The sequence below is a fragment of the Tachysurus vachellii genome, chromosome 4, assembly GCF_030014155.1.
Source record: "Tachysurus vachellii isolate PV-2020 chromosome 4, HZAU_Pvac_v1, whole genome shotgun sequence".
In the NCBI taxonomy this organism is placed as follows: domain Eukaryota; kingdom Metazoa; phylum Chordata; class Actinopteri; order Siluriformes; family Bagridae; genus Tachysurus; species Tachysurus vachellii.
The window spans coordinates 14,974,877-14,985,405 of NC_083463.1; positions in this window are offsets into that span (position 1 = coordinate 14,974,877).

Genomic DNA, 10,529 nt, shown 5'->3' on the forward strand with positions numbered 1-10,529 from the left:
CTTGAATTTCAGTAGACTCAGGTGTGGCTTCTGCTTGGTTGGAAAACCTGCACCAGACACTGGCTTTCTCTGGCTAAGATTGGACACTCATGCTTTACATAAACAATTTGATATGTACTAAAATATCTGATGACAATTCAATTGTTTATGACTAAGACTGTAGTAATCTTCTTACATGGGGTTGGACTGATGAGAAAACATTGATGGTGAAGAAACAAGGGAAGAGGCTGATCGGCCAGCACCGATCTGTGGATGTTGGCTTGGTCACATTGAGCAGGACTAAATGAACATTTGAATATGTCTGAGACTCTAGTAGGTGTTGTATATCCATCTGTGTCCTGTTTCAGAGGAGGAAAGTGCCCAAGTGATTAGTTTGTCTCAGAAATATGGCGGCATGTCAGTTTGAGAAAAGAGACTAGCACACAACCATCATCCAATTTATATCCCAGGTCATGGCCTGACAAAATCCCGTGTCTAAGCAAGTATGATTTAGTATAGTTTCTGAGCTCTTCCTGGGAGATGCAGGGGAAATACACTTGGGTGTATCAGCACAATACTCTAGGAATCTAGTTAATCATGAACTAAAACAAAGAGAAAAAACATCTAGCTTCCCTGATGTCTAGTGTCAACTTTTTTTTTAGCGTCATGTTTTTAGATGCTCTAAATTGCAGTCATGTTATATGCATGATGTGCTCCCTTAAAACTCCCAAATCTACACTACACATTATACTCCTGCAACAAAGATGGGAGCAATGCACTTTCAACAACAGGGAATCCTCATCCTCACCTCCAAATAAACTCCACCCACTTTTCTTGGATGTTCTCATGTTATCGGCAACACCATAAACAGACGTGGAATTACTTCTGAAGATACAGCGACATCGCTTTAAATTCATATTTGGCCAATTACATAAATTCTACATCAATTATGTCCAGTTAAGTCATCAAATTTATGAATTGAAGTTTGTGAATTCCAGGTGAGATTGTGTATACCCCCTTTCTGCAGGGTGACTGAGTTAAATCCATGAATAAATCAGGAATATCTGATGGTCATTGATGGTTTTTAAGAATTAACCATTCAGTATCAGCATTTATTTGTACCATAATCCATGAATATTGTCACGGAGTCACCAGGTCCTTCCCTCACTCACCAACATTCACATTCACCTGAGTACTATTCAGCACCACCTGTTCCTCATTCTCCAATCAACACACACTATATACTGTAAGCCACTCTCAGTCACTCACTCATTGTCTGGTCTCGTATGTACTGTATGAACTTATTCTCTGCAGTCATTCAAGCTCCAGACTCCCGTTTGTCTTCCAGCAATCGGCTACCCTTCCTGCAAAAATCAAATATTTCCTTCCCAAATATTGATGACAAGTCACCATAGGACCATACTCACATCTCAGGTTTCTGCTTTCATGATTTTAATTCAGGACTTTCTTGACATAGATTTAAAGAGCTGGTGATAAATCTAGGGCTTGTCAATGTATGTGATGAACTTTCCTAGCATAGAGCTGAGAACATGGGAATGGGCGGGGTTACAAATTGTCCCTTTGTAACTTTACTTCGTTTGCTTTACTTTGAACACCCCATTAAAAACTTTTACCCTTATATCCAGTCACTGGGGTTATTTATCAGAATGAGATACTGCAGAAGTGCTGCACATGGTGGCAGTAGTGTGTTAGATAGATTCAATAGAGATGCGTAATGCAGTAGACAAGGGTTTTCTGATTCATTGTTCTGATGTGAACTTTTGCAGTCAGTATAAATTTGCTACTTTCATTACATTTTCTGGAAGGCTGGAGCTTTAGAAAAAGCCTTTTGACTGTCTCTCACCCCTAAGATAAGATACACTCTAATATTTTATTCATGTGTCCTGATTGATCCTGATACAGCTGTCCACTGAGCACAGGGAAACAAAATCTCATTCCTCACACACAAGGGACGTTTTAATAATAATAACAAAAAAAAAATTAAAGGGGAAAATATTGCTCTGTCCTTCTGAGAGTCCCAATTTTTGCTGAAAACAATTTATTTTACTATCGATCTTTTTGTTGGTTTCATTTTCCAATTCAAAGATCACAGGTGAACTGAGATCATCGCGAATTTCTAGTCATTGCAATGTCTTCATGAATTATCAGTAGGATAGACGTCCTGATGTGAGCCACAGTTTTATAAACTATACGATGATGATTATTATTATTATTATTATTATTATTATTATTATTATTACTATTACTACTACTACTACTATTATTATTACTAACTTATTATATTTAATTATATTATTATTTTATATCATTATTAAGTCTGAGGCACATACAGTATAGAGGAATAAATGGGATTTGCATGTTGCAATGTTTAGCTCTGGGGCTCTGGGGTACTGTAAGATGTGGGAAGGGAAGCTCATGCAATGAGGACTGCTGTCCAGTGCTTAAACACTAGGGCAACTCCAATGACAAACATCAAAAAATGCAGGATCTACTTTTGAAGTCTAGAGACGATCAGGGCTCCTGCAGGACTGTGACTGAAGGCTGATGCCTGTGAAAATGAGTAAGATCTCAGTAGACAGATGAAAGAGATAGGGAAAAAGATATATACCACATATCCACCAACACATAAGGATTACCTGTGGTAGCTAGTCTAAATTGGCTTTGGAATTCTGGTGAATATGAAATGAAGATGAATAGATATGAAGATGGAAATAGCTAAGAATTACTAACATTTAGACAGCTTCCTGTAAGTGGGAAGAGAACAAAATTAACCTTCTGTTTCTTCAATCTCTCCAAATGAAAGAAGACGTCTCATTAAAGGAATCTGTGTTTAAATTTTGGAATATAGTTTCTGTATAAAAGTCATAGTTACCTATTTGTAGTTATGCTATAGAGAAAATCTGTGCACAAATCCTACCTTTTAGACAGATCTAAGTCATAGACCTTTTGAGTTTGAGTTATGAATTATTGAAAGGTTTAAAGACATGACATTAGAAGTGGATGTATGACAGCAGGTCAGAGTTTTGTTTTAAAAGCAATGGTATTATGTCAAACTGAAAAGGTATGATTTAATGGTTAGTGGCATTAAAATGTTGGGCTACATACTGTGGGAGAGTCACATATGTATGCAGCTTCTTGTGTAAACACCAATCAAATCAATTTGTAGTCATTTAGGGGAGAAAGCAAGCAAACCCCTGGCTAAATAGTGCACCAAGATTTTCTCTGAATTGCAACTGGTCAAATGAAAATCTCCTAGACTGAAGTGCATAGAGAAGATTCTCTTTTAAGCCAATGACTTCTCAGCTCTTGGCGCAGTGTAGCATATAACAGCAGTGAGGGACAAAAAGAACAAAGACCAAAGACAGCACAGAATTTAAAAAGGAAATAAAAAGGATAGCACTTGAGACAGAAGAAGAGAAATACTCAAGAATAACATATGGGTCTTTACCCCAACCTGTGGCAGTGTGAGTTGCTTGCAGAGATTCTGTAACACTGTGCTGGGAATTTATCAAGTGCTCATGCGTTACACGTTAACTGCCATGTCAAGAACAGGTTTTATGAATAAATTGTTCATCTCACTGATATTATATTATTATTATTATATTATGTTATATTATATTATATATTATCATATTAACAGCATTCAAAAACAAATGATTACATGGATGGCAAGCTGTTTTATTTTTTTTCAATCCCTTTGCATGCAGACTGTTAAAGAGGATGAATCCCGAGAGAAAAAGTAGGCGATCGAATATAAATTGGCCAACATGTGGCTGCATAATGAGTCTGCCGTAAACCTTCACCTAGAAGGATTAGAAATTAAATTAGACTGATTAGATTTTTTGGGAGCCAAATTGTCACCCTGCAAAAGAGCAACAATCAGCACTTGTACCTCGTCCATCCTGAGAGCATTAACAAAGAATGGACTAAACAGGTACTGGAGAAAGTTAGACGCTAGAAGCTCCTCAACAGCAATAAACAAATTGGTGTTAAATGTGCACTTTTTTTTAATTCAGTATAATTACAATAGTTTATGTCTGAAGAGGGATTATTATCGATTATATCGATGGAATAAGACAATGAAATATCTTACTACAAATATGACTAGAGATATGAATATTAGATACATTCACCTTTATTTAAATATTCACACTTGTTCCTTGCCAAGCAGCAGAGTGGATTTGCACACAGGTTGCATTAGAATATGATTTGTTTGTATTGGTGAAGGGGGCTTTGTGTACGCTGGTTAAAGTCAGAACTAGACTCAGTGGAGAAAGATCTATAGCAGTAACCAAATATCTAGCTTTTAAATGAAATCTATTTCAGAATGAATGATATTTTAATGGAGCTCTGAGGAAGAATATCTATAAGATAATGTTTGAGATCATTAATAGCCTAGTGCACATCTATAAAAAGTATAAAGTCTCAACAAAGATGAAGAACCTATGAAGAATCTTTCAAGTGGGAAGAATCATGGGAATCATGCTGTTTTTAACACCCTCCTAACCACACACACACAAACACACGCACACACAGACGCACACGCACACTCACACTCAGTTGTGGTGCCTTGTTCAGTCTGTAAATGGGAATTTCTTTTGTAAAATCCTCGTGTGACTCAAACTGTTAGGAGAAAGTGTTTAATACACTGTGTGCTGCTGACAAAGGACTATAGTGAACATTCTATTAAGATGCCTTTTAAAGTGAAGATGCTTCTGTACAGACCGTATAGCTGACAGCATGGTTCTGTCACCTGCTGAGGAACACAGAGAAATCATTCAAAATTTACTGACTGCTTAATGTGTGTGTGTCTAATACATTTATATAGCAGGGCGAATCCTCATCTTTTTGGATGAAGCTGGATTTAAAATGGCAAAGGTATGGCACAGGTGAAGAAATGTGAGGTGCAAACATCACAATGTGTGCAGCACTGTCCAGTAATGGTCCGATGTTTCACAAAACTTTCACTGGCCCCTACAATACAGAGAGACTCATTGAGGAGAGGAGAGGAGACGAGACGCGACTCAACGAGACGAGACGTACCCTCATTGTTATATGTGGCATTCCACCAATCTTTTTGCTCTGACTCATCTTTTTGCTCCCTCTCTCCTGACCTCAATCCACATGGCCAGATTTCTTTACTGGATGCCATAAATGTGTGTTGTCTTCAGGACATTTCTCCTGAAGACTGCACAGGATGGATTAAACATTCCAGAAGATACTTTCCAAGATGCATTCAATAGATGCACATACAATATGAGTGAGTGTAATTGACATGTTGATTTTTTTTTTTGGTAATTATTATTACTGTCCTGGAATTTTAGAATTTTTTTTTTGCAATCACATAGTTAAATACAACTGGTGTTATCATCTACATGTTAAATATATGTGATAAGTAAGCCATGTGTGTGTGTGGGTGTGTGTATACCACCGCAGAATAAAAAAAAAGTTCATGTTAAAATTTAGCCTCAGTTTATCAAGTTCCTTGTTTCAGCTTAACAAAAAAGTTTCTAGGTTATAGTCTATACTGTGTGTACTGATTTATGTGAATACTTCACATCCTTTACAGATGTTATTGTGTTTAAAGTGATCTATATACTTGAACTTTGTACTGAACAGCTGCAGAGAACGCACCCAAGATTTATTGTTGAATGTACACTTGTGGTTATGGTGTAGTGACAATAAAGCCATTTGATTGAATAAAGTTGCCATGTATTTTTTTTTTCCATCAGCAGTAATAGGTAACCGGTCAGGGTTATAGGCAAGATGGAGCCTTCAGACTGAGGCGGTGATTAACCTTCAGACAGGACAACAGTGCTAGATTAGAGTGGTTCAAAACCCAGAACCTGAATGGAATAAATAGAATGGCTTAGTCTAAGCTCAGACCTCAATCCAACTGAGAATCAGTGGCAAGGTTTGAAAAATTCAATTTACCAAAGGACATCATTAAATCAACTTTAGCTTAAGCAATTTTGCCAAAGATAACTGCCAAAGAAATCAGAATACAGATGTGCAAAGCTGATAGAAACAGATCCCAGATGACTTGTAGCCCAAGGTAGGTCTACTGAATTGACACTGTGTATTGACACAGAGTCTGGTCAAATGCTAAAAATCCAAATTAAGTTAAAAACAAAACGATATTGTGCATATCGCTATACTTGATACATGCTGCGCTCATTTTGAGATTATGATGTCGTGATCATGCTGCTATGGCAACTATACCTTTTCCTTGCAGAGCTGATGTTTTGAGGTTGCTGATGCCGCTCTAATTGGTCTGAATTAGAGGTGTTCTGCAGATGACTTGCTGCCCTGAATTCAGGATGCATTCAACAGATCAATACAGGTGGCTAATTATAGCACAAAGTGAAAGGGAAGAATACACTCATGCTGCGACGCCAGGAAAAGGTGTATGAATTAACAAAACTGTGGGGAGAAATATTTATGTTTGCAGAGAAATTAACATAAAGGTGTTGAGAAGGAAGGAAAGTGGTGCGGATTGATATTCTTTCTTTGAATATGAGCACGTAAGCTCTTGCCGCTGTGTAAGGAATGTACAAATTGATAGATATCTGCCAGTTTTCTCCACCATGCTCTGCAGTCTTATTTCATCTGCTTTTGATGAACCAGCACGATGTATTATTTAAATACCTCATCCAATTAGTTTATACAGACATAATCCTTATGGCCATGATAATATATCAATCCAAGCGTTTTGGCTCTGTATAAATTGCTCTTGGAAATCACACAGCATAGAACAGTGGTTGAGCTTGTTTACTTGTGAAAGGACCATGGTCTGTGGTTATAAGTGAGGTTTGAACATGAGGAACGTGTTTTTGTCTGTAAATTCGCTCTTGGAAGGAGGGCCAGGTGATTGCATGCAACTCTGTGGCTCAAAAGGCAGCACGGTGGCTATCTCTGCCATCACGGAAGGCATCAGGGAATGGGACGTGCTCCAAGACCACACACAGCAGTAAACAACAGGCACAAGAAAGTAAAAAAACAGAAAAGGTAATGTCTAGCAGTCTTTTGGGTTATAGCAGACAGCAAAGATGGCTGATAAAATAAGTTAAGAAACAATAAATGACAGATATTAATATTAGAATGTAATTTGATATTGAATTATAAAGGTTGAAGGATCAGACGTTTTATGATATGTTAGTGATTGCAGTCTGGCAATTAGCAGATCACATGGGGAGGTAAACACTGGACCATCTGTGCTCTCTTGTGAGTCTGTGGAAATGCTGGGCCAGTTGTTGGCCAAAGCAGTGTCTACAGATGTGAACATAACTTCCTTCCACACAGTGTTAGAACACAGAGAGTAAACACTCCTGACTTGAGATGCACAAGTCATTCACAAGATTGCATGGTGACTCATTTCAATGACATCCTCTTGGCCATGAGTACGCTATCATCATCAGGAGTTTGATCATATGCCCAGAGCTTATTCAGATTAAATGAAAGGCATCATAAAGGATTGCGGGCTAATGATTTAAATAAATAGCTGGTTAAGACAGTTGCACCCAGTTAGTATTCAAAGTAGCAGATAATTGGATGACTCACAAAGGTCATCTATTTAATTCTACAAACAGTCAGGAGGTGTCACTCATCCATTCGTGGTGTCTCATGCATGCACACTAGGTGACGGGGAGCGCTAGCTTTCATCACAGCACTGCTAATCACTTTTAGATTTGACACATGTAAAGGAAAATTTAGAAGTAGTTCCAATGCGGCTTGAATACCACAGGGCTGTTAGGTTTTTCCTTTCTCTATGACATATTTAGGGCAGTAAAAACTGTTCACACAATCTTTCATGCATAGAAATACTCTTTGCACTGATTTCATGCTCAGACCTGTATGATGTAATAAGCCTGTAATGTAAGTAAATCATTTCTCCAAGAATGTAATCTACATGAATTTAGAATTACAAGCACACTTAGTCTCGTGTACTTAGTCTCAAACTAGAGCTTTTGAAAGCTATACAGAAAATCACTCCTTCCCATGCTTCCTTTGTTCCAGATTGCCTTTGCTGCTTTTACCTGCTCTTAAAAAGTTCTGCTACCTGCTGAGTTTAGTATTGCTTTTAGACAGAAGTCCATGTATTACTGATGAGGTCTTTACAAGGCAGCTGGTCCTGTTAGACCGAAAAGGATAATAAACTGAGTGATAGCATTCATCAGAGTTAGTTCCAAATGCAGTGAAAGCATTTATTATCCCATTTCAAATAATGACCCTGTTCATCACAACTTAATGAATGATTCTATTATTAAGTAAATGAGAAAAGGGTCTCAGTAAAAAAATCTCAGTATCAGCTTTGCAGTGAATTAATGGAAAGTTAGGGGGAAAACTTGAATGTACTGACAAAAATATATTCAGCATTGTGTAAGGCGGCTTTTGCACATAAAGTCTGCTAATACGAACAATCAGGAGTGTGAAGGCCTCTGTGTGTTGTTCATATACAGTGGGATCCAAAAGTCTGAGACCACCCTGAAAATCTGGGAGTTTTTATACATTTGATTTAAAATTGAAAACAAAGAGAAACATTTACATTTTTAACATTCTAAAGCAAAAAAAAAAGGAAATTTGCAACATCTGGACTATTCAACACTCATTTACAGCATTTTAACCAGAGCAACTTACATTTTATCTTATTTTTATACAGCTGAACAATTGACGGTTAAGAGCCCAGCAGTGCACACTTGGGCCCGGGATTCAAACTCATGACTTTTTGAACCTTTCCATCTATCTATCTGTGTGTGTGTGTGGGGGGGGTGTGTGTGTGTGGTGTGTGTGTGTGTAAAGCAGGGATGCTGGTCAGTTTGAAAGCTCTGTAAAAAGAACAAAGTTATAATGAATATTAACACTACAGATAACAATTAATTAAGATATTTTGCAAACCATAGACAATGATCTGAACTGAGAAACATTAAGCAAATCAAAAAGTTATGTCACACTCATATTTTATTATTATTATTATTATTATTATTATTAAGCACCAAAAACATACTGCAACAGGAAAGGTCAATGTGAAATATTAAGTATTTTTGTCACAAATAAAGTACATGTGAACACACTCACACGCACAGTTACAGTATACAATCAATCAGTTTTGCTATCTCCAGGCTTCATCTCTCAGACGTGACAGTTTCATTGTCTGGCGTTTTATCTCCATTTTTTTTTTTTTTTTAGGTTAGGTGACAGTTCATGTGTGCTCAGAGATGTGGGCTGATGCAACTGAGAAGGAGCTGTGTGGCAGTGATTTGAACAGAAATGTGGCAAGAAAGTCTGCAGATGCACAGGGAGAACATTATAGTGACTGTCTCTTTATTACAACATGTCACACAATAAGTTATCAATAGAGAGTCATACTGGATGCCTTTAGTTGTAAGCAGCATTGTAAAATCTGGTAAGTTAATTAAAAAAAAAAGTAAATCTTGTTTCTATCCTGACTATTTTATAATGTGCTTTATAATTGTGAATTCAAGCGAGGGAATGCTTTGTTTGTGAAAGTATGAAAAAAAGCAGCCTGAGTCGTATTAAAACTATGTTTTACTTTCTAAAGACAGGGGTTCTCTAACTATTGCCAACAAGGTCACCCTTTGATGCTGAAATAAATCGCTCAAAGCCAGCTACACTCTTTTGTAAGCATAACCCATCTATTTCAATATTATTGCACACCGCTGACTTAGACCCATGCGCAGGAATAAAACCAGGTCCTTGTTTAATAACAGAAATAAACACATAATCAAATCCAAAGCACAACCTGGCAGACCGAACACAACAGCAGACAATGACAGACAAAGACAGACTCAAAAAGGGCAGATATAAATACAAGGACACATTATAGGATAATTACAAACAGGTAAACACAATTACATGACATTAAACAAGGAGTAACAATCCCCTGCCTGCACCCCCTCTGGTGAACTGGCAGTGAATTGTCCCCATAATCCTTACACGCAGTGGTCTTCTGTCAGGTAAACGAATAGACCCTCACTACAAAATTAAGTCAGAACAAATGAGACCGTAACATACGCTTTGTGCTGTTGACTATTTCACAGGGTCTTGCAGTTATTGCACCGGTAAAAGAAAAAGTAAGTGCTGATGATATATGTTCCTAGGTTACAGCTATTTAATCAGTCTGCCTAACAAGGTGATACACAACAGGAGTGATTGGCGGTGACATTTACGAGTTTCCTCACAGAAGAAGAGAGAAAAGAACGGTGTTCATGTCCATTCGTAAAAACAGACATCACAATATTTTTAGAAATATAAAATTACTCATAGACACATGTTTGTGTCATCTTGTCATATGTTCTTCCTGCCATAAAGCCCATGATTCTGTAAATATTACTCACTGTTAATGTTTCAGAAATACTTTTTAGTGCATATGTTTAAGGGAGCCAGAATCATTTTTAACACACAAAGTATTTATAAAACTACAATTAGAACCTGCTCCTGGTGAAAAGCACACTGTCACATTAAGATTTGGAGGTAAATAATATTATATAAACAGCCTATAAAGCTATACT